Consider the following 14411-nt stretch of genomic DNA (forward strand, 5'->3'; position numbering starts at 1 on the left):
AAAGAGCAGCAGCGGAGCGGTTTATGTTTGAAAAAACTTTCATACGTCTTCCTGCACATAACGGAAACCGCGGAACCGCTGTCGACCTCCATTTGCAGCATGACACCGTCCACTTCTACATCGATCATACACGGATTGTTACGCTTGTTCGAAGAAACCATAAGAACATTCATTTCATCTTCCGATTCCGATAACCTTGCTTTACGTAAACGCTCAGATAAATCTTCTCGTTTAAAAACGTGCTCCTTTGGTTCTATTGCAACAGAATTGACGGCAGGTTTCATACGTTTTTGGTCATAACAATATTTCCGAATGTGCCCAGTTCGGCGACAAAATGTGCAATAAAGTTGCCTATATTCTCGTTTGCGTGGTGTCGAATTACTCCTGCTTCGGCTACGCGTATCATTGTAAATCCTGTCATTCCTTTCACGATCACGACTCCTACCGCGAAAACTCGAATAAACCGGTGAAATATCTCGTGTAAACGAAACTCGCCTTGAACCGAGACGCTCGACTGCACTGACCCTGGAAGGTCCTCCATTAATTTTAGATGCACGTTCTTCTGCTTGTTCGCGATTGATTATAATTCGTTCAGCCTTGGCCAGATTTAAATCCTCCTCTTCCAACATTCGACTTTGCACCTCTTTACTCCTAACACCGACTAACAGTTTGTCGCGCAGTGCCATGTCCTTGAAGCTACCAAAGTTACAATGTTCAGCAAGTAGCTTTACAGCCAAAATGAAGTCAACTGCTTTCTCGTGAGGTTGTTGAACTCTACCATAAAATTCAATCCGTTGCATGAGGTCACTTTCCACCTTGTCATATCGCTTTTTCAAGGCATCTGTTAGCACTTTAAACTCGAGGTCTTTGAAATTTTGTCCGGGAAATAACAACTTCAACTCTGAATAAACTTCTGTGCCGCAACATGCCAAAAAAGTTATCTTTTGCTCTTCGTCTTTAATTTTTTGGAATAAGAAAACCCACTTCAATTGGTCAAGATATTGAGCAAAAGGAATACTCCCCGGAATGTACGGTTCGACGTTGTTGGCCAAAGGCATCGTGTCGTTGATAATGATGAACTGAACCCCAAAAGTGATGAAGCACAATACACTTATCAACTTGATAAGTCGTTGCGAAACAAAGCGAGACAAAGCAGCAAACCGTAACGTCTCTGCTATAATTTTGATAAGCACATTTGTACTTTTGATCACCAAACGACGCTAGTAAGAATTGCGCCAAACCGACTACTAAGGCAATGAAACAAAATGGAGATTGATACTATATTGAAATTTAGCAAACTACGGCAAACTGATGCTCTAAAAAAGCCGCCTTTTTTATCAAATCACCGAAACACCGACTTATAATTATTTTGTTGTAAGAAACTATGATTCACGAATTTAGAAGGCTCATTCCACCATCATAGAACTGCGATCAAACATACGAACACCAAACCTGAGGTATTCTCAATCTGGATAGTAAAAATCACTTAATAAACACTTTTTCTTTTAAAGCACATACTTTTGGCAGAAATTAAAAAAACAAATTACTGTATCAAACTAAACTTTTGAGAAGTAAAAATCTTCACCTCGTCGCCACTATTATATTGAGGTTTTCCTTTTAAATAATAATAAGACCTATTAGCTTGTGTTCTTAAGCACGCTCTAAAGACTTCTGAGCCCAGCTCTTTTTTATTTGTTTATCGAAGTCAGTTGGGGAACTCATAGGGTTACCACAGCCATGAAAGGTGATGAGTCACCGTACGCAACCTATGAGCATTTGTAGAATATTCTGATATTCATATTCGTTCCTTAGGCTGTCAAAGCAATACTACAAATTCGATAGAATTTCTTTAGTAGTTGCGAAGTGGACTATGGGAAAGATAATTTTTATTGCTACAAAACAGTTACTTCCCAGCCACCAGGATTTTGGATAATTTAGACATTTGAAATAGTTTCTCTTCACTTTCACTCAACCATATACTTGTCGACAGTTGTTTTACAAAAAAAAAATATCAAACTGATTTTTCCAAGTTAATATTTTCATGAAACTTTATTTGCCCCAAAACTACAATCTTTCAAATTTCCCACTCGACAATCAATTGGCTGATTCAGTTTTGCCCCGGGCTTGAATATCCGCAAAATTGAATTGTTTGATAAAACTTTAATCCGGGGCTCAAATCTTCCACCACTTGAGGACGCTCACAAGCTTTTCAAATATTCCACAGCACATACGAAGCCAATGAAATGGCGAAGGCAATGGCACCTCGTATCGTATGTATGTATGTATGTGTGCTTGTTTGGTATTCTCCCAAAGCCCCACAAAATTGTCGCCCAGCCTTCAGGAGCAATATCACTTCAACTTAGCAAATGTCCTCAACGTTTCCAATTCTGAGCACACCGGTGTGCTTTGCTGGTTTGGTGGCTGGCTTCACACTAACACCCAGGAAAATCCACCCAGAAGCCGGAGAATTATTTATGAGCAACTATTTCATTCTCACTTACGTTATCCGGGCTGGATGAAGCTTGGTTGGCATTTTCCGCTGGCTTCGGGGATCTTCAATTATCCCAGCCTCGTTTTCCTATCAGAGATGTGTCGCCCCAAGGCAGGTTATACGCAAAAACCAGTGTCGGAATGGCCTCAAACCACGAAACCTGACCGGAATGTATAAACTATTAATACATGTGTGCTTCCTTTAATCCTGAATGTATGCTAACAAGAACAAGCAGCGCCTACACTTGTGCTACAGCTCGGTAGATTATGGGCAAAGTTTGCCAAAGCATTCTCGGAGCAAGACTTGGCATTTTCCCGAAAAAGACGAAACATCCTTTGCCTTGGCATTGTTCTCTGCTATGTAATACCTAAACTTGTGGCCAGGCGACTGGTTTTGTGCCTCTTGAGAGTCTGAGAAGGGAATCGATCTCACCTTACCGTACCATTGAAGGTCCTTTCCTTTCTCGAATGCTGGGAAAATTTACTGCCCGGTGTTATTAACGCAATTAGCCCGCGTTTGGTTGCTCCTCTAATGCGGCCTAATTGCGGAAGTTTTGGTTTTGGTCGACCGAAACCAATCTCCGGATTTCCGGAGACGATGGCGGTGGAAGAAGTTTAGGTTAAGGTAGGGTTGCCATCCGTCCCGCAAAAGCGGGACATGTCCCGCTTTTTTGTTGAACGTCCCGCTGTCCCGCTTTTTTCTCAAAATGTCCCGCTTTTTTTCTTGGAAAAAATTTACAAAGTTAACTGACTGACACCGAAAAAAATCATACTTTTGTCTCGAATTGGATTCTATGATGAACACAGAATCTTTCAATTCAACTTTTTCTCAAAATAAGCAGCATTTTTCATAGCTTATATAAGACAATACAGAATAAATCTAAAGCTCTTAGCAGTAAGATTCTGATTCAGTTAGGTGTTCTTGCAGCACGTAAGCCAATGTATGAAAAAATATATTGTTGAAGTTGCCTCCACATAATTATAAATTAAAGAATTTTATAGAAAAACTTTTTCGCTGGAATCTTAGTTAAATTTCCAAATATTATACACCACCTTTTTCGACTCAATTGTCCAAAGTATATAAAAAAGGAAGTTTTCTTGATGTTTTCAAATTTTTAAACAAATCACCAAAAATACTATTTTTTATAAAAATTACACAATGGTTTTTAACACGGTAATAAATCTGCCGTTCACATGAAGGACTTCAAATATTTTCTCTCAAATAACGTGTTAATTTGCGAGAACCATGGAAAAAAAACGGTGCATATGGCAAAAATCACTGTAAATAGAAATCATGTAAGAAAAACTCAGCAAAATCAATCTGCGTCAAAAAAAAACCTTAGTGTACTTTCTATGAACAAAACGTAAACGTATCAGTTTAGCTCAGGGTGGATTTGATTTAAATCAAAGTGATTTAAATCATGATTTAAATCACGATTTAAATCACTTGATTTTGATCAGTGATTTAAATCAAAGTTCTTCAGTGAATAAAATACCTGAAATTTAGTGAGTTTGGAATGGTTTTTACTTCATTTGTCTACGTTTTTGCATCGAAGCATCCCCTCGGGAATTAAGAATTTTGTTTTTTTTTCTTGCTCTTTGCGATATTCCGAAAGTTGTGATTGACGAGGATGCCGAATGCTTGTCCAGTCCACGTAGAAGAGGGTTTGAGTTAGGATAATGTCCACGTGGACATACTTCATAAATATCACTGAACTTTAAATCAATGAATATATTTTGATATGAAGTTGGCATTAAAATAATTTTTGTACATATCTTTCAAGAAAACTGAAATCAATTTTCTTCATCTGATTTTTCATTTTTTTTACTTGAATTTCAATGTTCAATGTTTTTAAAAGTTATGAATTAGAATTTATTCTATTTGTTTTTTCTTTTGATTCCTCTGAACCAAGAGAAAAAGAAGGCTGATTGAGTGCTAAAATCTAACTCATAGTCCGTCTATAAAAAGTGTTTGGTGAATTTCGATAATATTTTCATTCAGTAAAAGAATTACTCATTTGTTAATGGAATTAACCATTTTCATTAACTTTTAAATTCAAAAACTTTAAAAAATTGTATTCAAATTATGAAATTAGACGAGGACAGTGGAAAACATGCATAACAAAGGAGTAAGTTAAGAAACTGAACAACATTTTCCAAGACAACCGTCAATCGTTTCGAGTCGTTAGATACAAAGTCGAAACGATGTGGATTTATTTTGAAAAGCATTGGTCTTTGATGAATGTTTAAAATCATGAAAAATGAATGTTACACTTATACAGCCTCTATAAAGCTGAGTTTAATAACAACTCAGCTTTGCACATGATGGAAGAACCTTCGGATGCTTAAATATTTCCCTTAAATGCAAATCAACAACAAATCCTATTTAAATAAAAAAAAAATCTGATTTAAATCAAAAAAATCCGATTTAAATCAAAAAAATCTGACTTTTTTGATTTTTTTTGAAAAAATCATTGATTTTTATCCACCCTGGTTTAGCTACACAATTAAGCTTTTTTTTTAAATTTTCTTAAATGTCCCGCTTTTTTCCGCTGTGTCCCGCTTTTTTTTCGTGAAATGTCCCGCTTTTTTCTGAAAGTATCTGGCAAGCCTAGGTTAAGGCCCCCGAGACACGTCCCAAGGTTTTGGGCCTTGGGCCAATCGATCGTTTGCGGGATGGGAGAGAAGGGGATCTTTATTACCTTCCGGTCGAAATTTCACACACGTGCTAGCTCCGATGAAATTTGCGTAGAAAGCACGTCTTGATTGGTTTATTTCAAGTAGATTGGCCCTGCGGATTGAGGAATGCGCTACTACAAGCGATTAATTACGATAATGGGTTTTCAATCACTAGCGACAGGTTTTGTGCTATGGGATAGCTATACAATATTGTCTGAGCTGAATACATAATTGGAGATCAATGTACGCAGACACCGCACTAAATAAACTTTTACTGCATAGGATTTTTACTATCCTTCTAGAATTTTACGATCGCCTGTTGTTCAAATAAACAATTAGCTTTAAATAGCCTCCAGATGTTGAAAATAAAAATAGGGCAATAGTTATAGTATTCGTCAATTCCTGTTTGTTTTGTAATAAAAAAAACTTAAAAAAAAATAAATTGATTATTATTTTTTATATATGCATGTCTGTTTTGAAGAATCAGACCATCTTGTTTATTTTCGACCTTGGTTTATTGACCAAATGATTCAAAACCAAAACACCAAAAGATCGAAAGCTAACTAACCTTTGTACCAAAGCCTTTCGATGATCTAGTTTCGACATTTGTTTTAGTTTTCGACTCCAAAAGGTTCAGATTTAGATAATATTATCAAAACTTCTTTTTTTTTTGGAAATGCTATTTACTAGCATCCTCAGTGGGTTATCGACTGATCGACACCCACTGAGGATGCTAGCAAGTAGCAAGTGATATACTATTATTTGAGTCTTTCAAATACTGTAGCTAAATTCAAAGGAATCATCGACTACATTGAAATTATATGAGGTTTTTGATATTTGTGCCGAGTAAAAGTAGATTTCAGCAGCATATCACGGTGACTGTGACTAATACCGTGTTTTTTTCACCTGGTGACAAACCAGTTGCAACCTAGGTTCGCTCTAACATGCTGTCATTGTGCTCATTTATTGTTCTAGAGGCAAACTAGTTTCGCTCGAAAAACGGACGGATTCACCAATACTCTCAACGTTGTTGTCAAAACAATAAACAGCTGTTTGTAGCTGAAAGCAAAACAGTTGAAATAATGAACGGGAAAATTATTATTGCCGCGATTTTGAAACTCTCAGCCAAGCAAAACCGTACTACCTGCTGTGCAATCCGGACACGAAAAGAGACAATCCGGATGTGACGAACCGAGTGAAGAAAATCCAGAAGGGAAAACAAAATGACAGCTGCATGTAAATATATCACCAAAACTAGAAGTGATGGACAACATCTGTCAAATGTATTGAATAATGGACGCTAAAATCTTCAAAAATCAATTATTTAAATATAGATATCAACAATGCAAATAGTGTTAGGAGCGAAAAACAGAATACAGCCACAGTGGGCTGTCTCTTTAACAAAAAAAATGATGTTTTAAAATCGCTATACTAGCAGAGTAGCATTTTTTCAAATATTCTTTCAATAAACTTGGTTGGTCCCACGAATTGGGTTCCAAACGGCATCGAAGAATCCGAACGAACGAACTTTCGGGTTGTAAAAAACACGACTGATGCGCGCGATTAGGGTTCAAAAATGTAATCTTGATTGAAGTAAATAAATATTACATGTCACTTAACGCTATGAGTTTAGTTCACATATCACTTTCATGTTATTTCTCACTCCTTATTCTATATGTTGTGAGTGCGCATTGTTGGTAGTTCATTTGAAGTGTATCATGTAGTGTGTTGTGTGAAATGTGAGGCAAATTCATGTTTTGTGTGTAATATTTACATGTCATTTTTTCTCTTAGAGGTATTCCACTTTACATTCGTAATTGATTTTGAGTTTTTTGTAATTGCGATTGTTTTTCTTTGCTTGTTATGACTGCGTCGGAACAAATAGATTGGAGTCTGAAAACTATATGATCATTAACGGATATCTGTTTTATATACGTTAGAGCAATTTTTCTGATAAAATCTCTTACAGTTTTTGAGAAAATCTTTCAATATAGCAGATTTCCGTAACCAGGCGGGCTAAATGTACATAAGAGTGCCCCAAATGACCCGACATTTGAAAAAGTTATGCGCTACAGTTATTAGACTTCAAAAATTGGGTATCTTTTTTAATGGTGATATTCATTACTATTATGAGAGACACATCATCGACGTCAGATCCTGTCGGGGCGCCAACATCGAGTCGGACCATTATCTGGTGATGGTGAAGATGCGCCCAAAACTCTCCGTAGTGAACAACACGCGAAACCGGCGCCCGCCTCGGTTAAATATCGCGCGACTGAAGCAACCTGAGGTCGCGGCAGACTACGCGCAATCGGTCGAAGCAGCGCTGCCGGCAGAGGGCGAGCTTGACGAAGCCCCTCTCGAGGACTGTTGGGATACCATCAAAACAGCCATCAACAGTGCTGCGGAGAACGTCATCGGTTACGTGGAGCGATCTCGACGGAACGACTGGTTCGACGAGGAGTGTAGGAGGGTGATGGACGAAGAGAATGCCGCGCGGGCGGCAGTAGTGCAGAGAGGCACCCGTCGAAATGTGGAAAATCACCGACAGCGGAAGAGGCAGCGAGTCCGACTTTTCCAGGAGAAAAAGCGCCGCCTGGAGGAGGAGGAGCTCGAGGAGCTGGAGCAGCTGCATCGTTCCCAAGAAACACGAAAGTTCTATCAGAAACTCAACGCATCCCGCAAAGGCTTCGTGCCGCAAGCCGAAATGTGCCGGGATAAGGACGGTCGTATCCTGACGGACAATCGTGAGGTGATGAAAAGGTGGAAGCAGCACTTCGATGAACACCTGAACGGCGCACATGCAGGAGATCAAGACGGTGGGGGAAGGTACATCGCCGGCGTAGCCAACGACGAAGACGAGCCACTCCCAACGATGAGTGAAGTTAAGGAAGCCATTCGCCAGCTGAATAGAAACAAGTCGGCTGGGAAGGATGGCATCGCAGCTGAACTCATCAAAATGGGCCCGGACAGGTTGGCCGATTGCCTACACCGGTTGATAATCCGGATCTGGGACATAGAACAGCTACCGGAGGAGTGGAAGGAGGGGGTAATATGCCCCATCTACAAGAAGGGCGACAAATTGGACTGTGAGAACTACCGAGCGATCACTGTCCTCAACGCCGCCTACAAAGTGTTGTCCCGAATCCTACTCCGCCGCCTAACGCCACAAGCAAACAGATTCGTGGGAAGTCATCAGGCCGGCTTCATGGAGGGACGGTCAACGGCTGACCAGATATTTACATTACGGCAAATCCTCCAAAAATGCCGGGAACACCAAGTCCCTACGCACCATCTATTCATCGACTTCAAAGCCGCATACGACACGATCGACCGTAACGAGCTATGGAAAATCATGGACGAGAACGGCTTTTCCGGGAAGCTGATCAGACTGATCAAGGCGACGATGGATGGAACGCAGTGCTGTGTGCGGATTTCGGGTGAATTGTCGAGTTCATTCGAATCTCGCAGGGGGCTTCGACAAGGTGATGGTTTATCCTGCATGATGTTCAACGTGGCGCTAGAAGGTGTTATTCGACGAGCGGTGGGCGAAATGCGGGGCACGATTTTCAACATATCCAGTCAACTTATCTGCTTTGCCGATGACATTGATATAGTCGGCAGATCATCTGCGGCGGTGGGGGAGATCTACCGCAAACTGAAACGCGAAGCAGGAAGGATTGGGTTGATGATTAATACGTCCAAGACAAAGTACATGCTGGCCTGCGGATCCGAGACCGACCGAACCCGCTTGTCCAGTAATAACAAGGTCACGATCGACGGCGACGAGCTGGAGATAGTCGAAGACTTTGTCTATCTCGGCTCACTGGTGACCGCAGACAATGACACCAGCCGTGAGATCCGGAGGCGAATTATCAGCGGAAGTCGTGCCTACTATGGACTCCACAAGCAACTGCGGTCGAGAAGACTTAGCCCTCGCACGAAGTGTAACCTGTATACGACGCTTATTAGACCGGTTGTTCTCTACGGGCACGAGACATGGATATTGCTCGAGGAGGACCTGCGTACACTCGGAGTATTCGAGCGACGAGTGTTAAGAACCATCTTTGGCGGCGTACAGGAGAACGGAGTGTGGAGGCGAAGGATGAACCATGAGCTCGCGCGACTCTACGGCGAACCCAGTATCCAGAAGGTGGTGAAGGCTGGCCGGATACGCTGGGCGGGACATGTTGCGAGAATGCCGGATGACTGTCCTGCAAAACAGGTGTTCGCCACGAATCCGGTAGGAACAAGACGAGCAGGGGCGCAACGAGCAAGGTGGTTAGACCAAGTGGAGCGTGATCTGGCGAACGTGGGGTGCCCGAGAAATTGGAGAACGGTTGCCATGGATCGAGTGAATTTTAGGAATTATGTTCGTCAAGTTATGTCGTAAGACGGAATACTATGTAAATAAAATAAAATAATGAGAGACACTGCTTCAATCATTTTGAAGCAGCATTAACATTGATGAATATCACCCTGAAAAAAGTTACCCAATTTTTGAAGTCTAATAACTTTTTTATCGTAAATCGTATTGAAACGCAGTTTTTGGGTGAAATATTTGGCATAGTTCAGGCTTTAAGAAAAAACGGTTTTTAAAAGAAATCGGCCGAAGGGAACCAAAGTCATTCGTGAAAAACTGGATTTCCAAGTTCCTCCCGAACAAAATGTCTCAAAATCCCATACAAACTTTAGGCTTTTTGAGCAACCCCTTCCTGTGATCCGATCTAGTCCAAATTTGGCATGAGACTGTGTACTAGGCCTAGGATCAGTTTAAGCCTGCAGTGCATAACATTTCACAAGCTTGAAATTTACCATTCAGTCTAATGTACATATTTATGTTTTTAGCTATATTTTAGTTCCACTTGCAATATTTTCGTATTTGATTGAAAACGGACAAACACGAAATTATTGTGACATCGAAAATGTCATTCCAATTTTCTTATAATGTTTAGAATAAAACCATAATTTTAGTGTTAAAACATATGCATCGTCTTAGCCGATGTAGGCTTTACAGACTGAATAAGTGACGTGGACGGTTGTACTCCATTTTCCCGAAAACCATTGCCCAGAATGAAAAATCACCAGAATTTAAATCACCAGAAATCCACTTCCCCAGATTTTTTTTTTTACTAGAATACACCATTTACCAGAATTTTTTTCTCAGAATGAACCATTTCCCAGAAAAAAAATTACCAGAATGAACCATTTCCCAGAAATTTTTTCGCCAGAATGGCCATGTCCCATGTCCCCCCCAAATTTAATATATTTATCCAACCTGAAATACAATAAATTTAAATAAATTTTTTCCACAAAAATTGGGTTCCCATAATACTATTCTTTTGCGGCAAAGCCGCAACCAACGAGGATGAAGGGGCCGAGGCGGCACAAAGCCGCCGAAGCTCCCAAATCCGAGGTGACCGCCGACCCGCCGTCGGAAGCGGCGGCCCTATTACATTGGTCTAGGTCTGCCGGGGCTTCCTAGGTCTGCGTGAAAGCTAGGGGTGATCCCTTCCCAGTGAACATTTTGGTATGTATATTTCAGTTGTTTCTGAGATATACACACTTTTGTACAATCTGGAAAAGTTGTATAGAATATTCTATATGAGCCTGTACGTACCAAAGTGGAGGCAATATACAGACCAAACTTTGCTTACCTTGAAAATATACAACTTTGTATTGCGTTTTCTACAATTTGATAGCAACTTTGCTTTGCATAAAATCTTAGGATTGTACAACTTATTACTTTCTAAAGCCTGCCTTACAATTTGATTACAATTTCCTCATGCAGGTAGCCTGAGGTTTGTACAACTTTCATCACCATTTAATACAATTTATTATTACTGTATCCCAAAGCAATTATATTTTTCCCTTATTACGATTTTACTATGAATCACCGTGAACACAAATACAATAGAATTTAAAGTTTACTGCGAAAAAAATTGAGCCATATACAACTTCATATATACCTTCCCTCAGTCTCGAACTCACAACATTCCGATCCCTGTCCTTCGATACTTCCTCGGCGCCATTTCATGTTCATACAAACAAGCAAATTTGTTTTTGTACAGTTGAGGGTTCCGTTTAAAAATCAGTTGATCGTATAAAATACCACTGACTGCATCATATCGGACTCTAAATCTATTTATAGATGCCGTTTTTTGATATACAACTTTAAACTATCTCATAGACGATTCTATTATAATCAATAATAGTATTCAGAGCTGTGCGATCTTAGCAAGCTATTTACTGTACTGTTAAACAATTCGACAATCTGCAGATTGTTTAAATTCCATTATGTGATATTCTTACAATTCCTGTACGACCTTTCATGGAAATAATATGTCATCATAGATCGTAAGCATGAAAGATTGCTTAATTGTACAGTGGGATTAAATATTTAGCTTTACACAATTCTACTGCGATTTAAAACAACTTTATTGGTCTTGCTATATGTTATTGTTAAATGTTATCGTATATAGTGAACTATACAAACCATAAACGATAAAATATAACTTGGTTTAGCTTAAGCTTGCCATATTGCCCGGTTTAATCCGGGTTTGCCCGGATATTTGATGCAAAATTTCGAGATAGTCCGGTCCGGCCCGGTTGCCCGGATATCGTGAAAAAAAGTCCGGATATTGCCCGGATGTTTTCACAATTTTCACAAAGAAACCAAAAAAAAAAAAATCAAAGTTTTTGAGTAAGTTTCAGCAAAATCGATTAACGGTATGGAAATTTTCAACGGTTGTTTCAAATAATTTCGCTGATTTACTTTTATAAACTTTTAAATATTTAAGTGTCCCAAAAAGTTTTTGGAAGTTTGCAATTGCATTAATAAAAAATTAATTTCATTTTTTTTTCATTTTTTCTTTGCTTTTATATATAATAACACCTGAATTTTGCCCGGTTTTGCCCGGTTTTTGGATTTGAAAAATTGAAATTCATGCCCGGATTTTGCCAGGTTTTTTTGAAAAAATGCCCGGAATTGCTAGGCCCGGATGGGAATGGAAAAAATTCTGGCAACCTTAGTTTAGCTACAACATGATGTTCATACAATTCCAATCTAAATTGGATCTACAATGAACACTACTTTACGATTCCTGGTTATCTGGAATCGTTTATCACAGAACCGGATATTTTGAAGCGTCGTCTGTGTTTTTGCAAACGCCGACTGTATGTGCCACTTTTTTCATTTTTATAATTTTTTTTTCTTAATTAAAACTGTCTTCATTTTTGCAACGAAATTCGTCAAGGATTTCCAATTTTTGCAATTGTTGACATAAGATGATTACGATATTACTAAGCATAGGAATTGCATTATTAACAATTATTTACCGATTAAGTTTATCTCAATAAGCGACTTTGAATGACATGTACGAAGAGATTGTTTAAATTCCATTATACGATTTTCTCACAATTACTGTACGACCTTTCATGGAAATAATTTGTCATCATAGATCGCAAGCATTAAAGATTGCTTAATTGTACAGTGGGATTAAATATTGAGCTTTACACAATTCTACTGCGATTCAAAACAACTTTATTGATCTTTCTATACGATTAACAAAATATTATCGTATATAATGAACTATACAAACCATAAACTTGGTTTAGCTACAACATGATGTTTATACAATTCCAATTTAAACTGGATGCTTATACAATCTACAATGAACACTACTTTACGATTTCTGGTTATCTGGGTTAGCTCTGTCCGCCACGCGACAGCGTGAAGGGCAAAATGTCTTTCAAGTTCGAACGCGCAGCGTGAGAAGTCGGATACCAAAACGGGTCTTAAAGAAGGATTTAGTATTTAATCAATTTAAGTACCAAAACCAAAGCAGCAAAGCACAATATTGGTTCTTAAATAATTGGTTCTAAAATAAATTTAGTTGGAAAATTTCAAACCTGTAGTTGCATTTAAAAAATCATTTTGAAAAAATAAATTTCGAATCATATGAAATTAACAAGAATTCAATAGAAAAAACAATAAGAATACTAGCGGAAAAAATCTGGGATTTGTGCAATTCTGGGAAATGTTCCATTCTGGGAAAAAAATTTCTGGTAAATTGTGTTTTCTGGGGATTTTTTTTCTGGGAAATGGTTTATTCTGGGGTTTGATTTCGGGTATTTGTCATTCTGGGGAATATTCATTCTGGGCAACAGTTCTCGGGTAATGGTATACAATCGACAAGGACAACTTAAGATTAACATTTAACCCAGCAAACATTTAAGGAGGTATATCGCAGGAAAAACAGAATCATTCAAACAATTATACCAGATGAAATGATTGTATTAAACTTACCAAATTAGCATATAGCTATAAAAGTGGAGGCGATATATCTACAATGGTTCCAACGATTCGATTACACCACAATATGCAAAACATACGATTTTAAGTAATTTGAGTAAAACGAAAAAAAATATACCCAACCGAGATTTGAACTCCAGTCCTCCGACTTCGCAGTTCGGCATCTTACCACGATGTCAACTCATCAGTTGATGTGATTCACACTATATGTACCTCTATAGGTGAGATTTTCTTTTCACGAACCGGTCAAAAGAAGAAAGGTAGAGATCGGATAGAATTTCAATCGATGAACCGCCCATTTATCGTAAATCAGTTCACTCAAATCGTAAATGTCGAATTAGCCTATTCCCAACTTTTTGGAAACATATTCACTAATCATTAATCGTACTTCCATAGCCAGAACTTATGTCTGAGTCCCAAAGAATAATAAAAGAGGCTTATTATTCTTCTTGTCTTTGTTCATGTTTTTAATTATTTTAACATAAAAACATTAAAATAATCAAAAACATAAAATTGTTGGGCCTACCATGAAGCAGAGAACGCAGAGACATCCGGAACACAGGAACAGGAAGAAACGTGGACCACCAGTACCATACGTTTCAAATGGGCAGTATCGTTGGAAGCATGCTAAGAAAAATGCTTCTTAATGAAGAAACCAAGCTTAATGTAAAGTAACTTCGCCAATCGCTAGAACTATTCTTCGGTGGCTGGAAATGATTTATTTTGTACACAGAAATCACAAAACCTAGAAATAGAAGCATTTTGAAGAGTTGATGTAAAAAAATAAAATTCTAAGCTTTATCTGTTTTTGTTGATCTGTTTTTGATTTCTGTGTATTATCATTTCTGGCGTTGGTTCACCTCCATTTTCGTTGAATCGAAAAACACGACTTCAAGTTTGACAGCATGTAATCACATCAATGAGAAAG

At 38.6% G+C, this 14411-nt stretch overlaps 1 protein-coding gene across 1 annotated transcript in view; it reads left to right on the forward strand.

Moving 5' to 3' along the window:
- LOC129746384 (paired mesoderm homeobox protein 2A-like) overlaps nucleotides 1–14411 on the forward strand; it is a 170717-nt gene that overhangs the window by 13015 nt on the left and 143291 nt on the right. The gene's annotated exons all lie outside the window — the stretch shown is intronic.

Source organism: Uranotaenia lowii, chromosome 2 (assembly GCF_029784155.1).
Source record: "Uranotaenia lowii strain MFRU-FL chromosome 2, ASM2978415v1, whole genome shotgun sequence".
Taxonomy (NCBI): Eukaryota; Metazoa; Arthropoda; class Insecta; order Diptera; family Culicidae; genus Uranotaenia; species Uranotaenia lowii.